Source organism: Arachis ipaensis, chromosome B10 (assembly GCF_000816755.2).
Source record: "Arachis ipaensis cultivar K30076 chromosome B10, Araip1.1, whole genome shotgun sequence".
NCBI classification, from domain to species: domain Eukaryota; kingdom Viridiplantae; phylum Streptophyta; class Magnoliopsida; order Fabales; family Fabaceae; genus Arachis; species Arachis ipaensis.
This window is the reverse complement of record NC_029794.2, coordinates 49,847,855-49,848,191: the sequence shown is the minus strand read 5'-3', so window position 1 is coordinate 49,848,191 and position 337 is coordinate 49,847,855.

Genomic DNA, 337 nt, shown 5'->3' with positions numbered 1-337 from the left:
ACTCCCTTTACCTTAATGGATGAAGAGTTACGTACAGACTACACAGAGGCAACTAATGGTCGTGTACCCAAGGTAAGATAAAAGCATAGGTCAGAAAAGGAGATCAAATCATCACTGAGATGGCCTCNCGAAGCAATCGGACTCGCCTCTTTTTTTTGTTTATTTATAGAAAGCGTGTTCAAGGCGTCAAGTTTTAGTATGAAATCACACTTCCACTATTGCTAGGAAGGGCTTTGCTTACATTACACCTCTGGTCTATCAAAGTTTTTTTCATCGTCCAAGAACAAATGCCTCTTCAAAAGAGAATCTCGAAGAACTTAACTAGACAATACTTAAC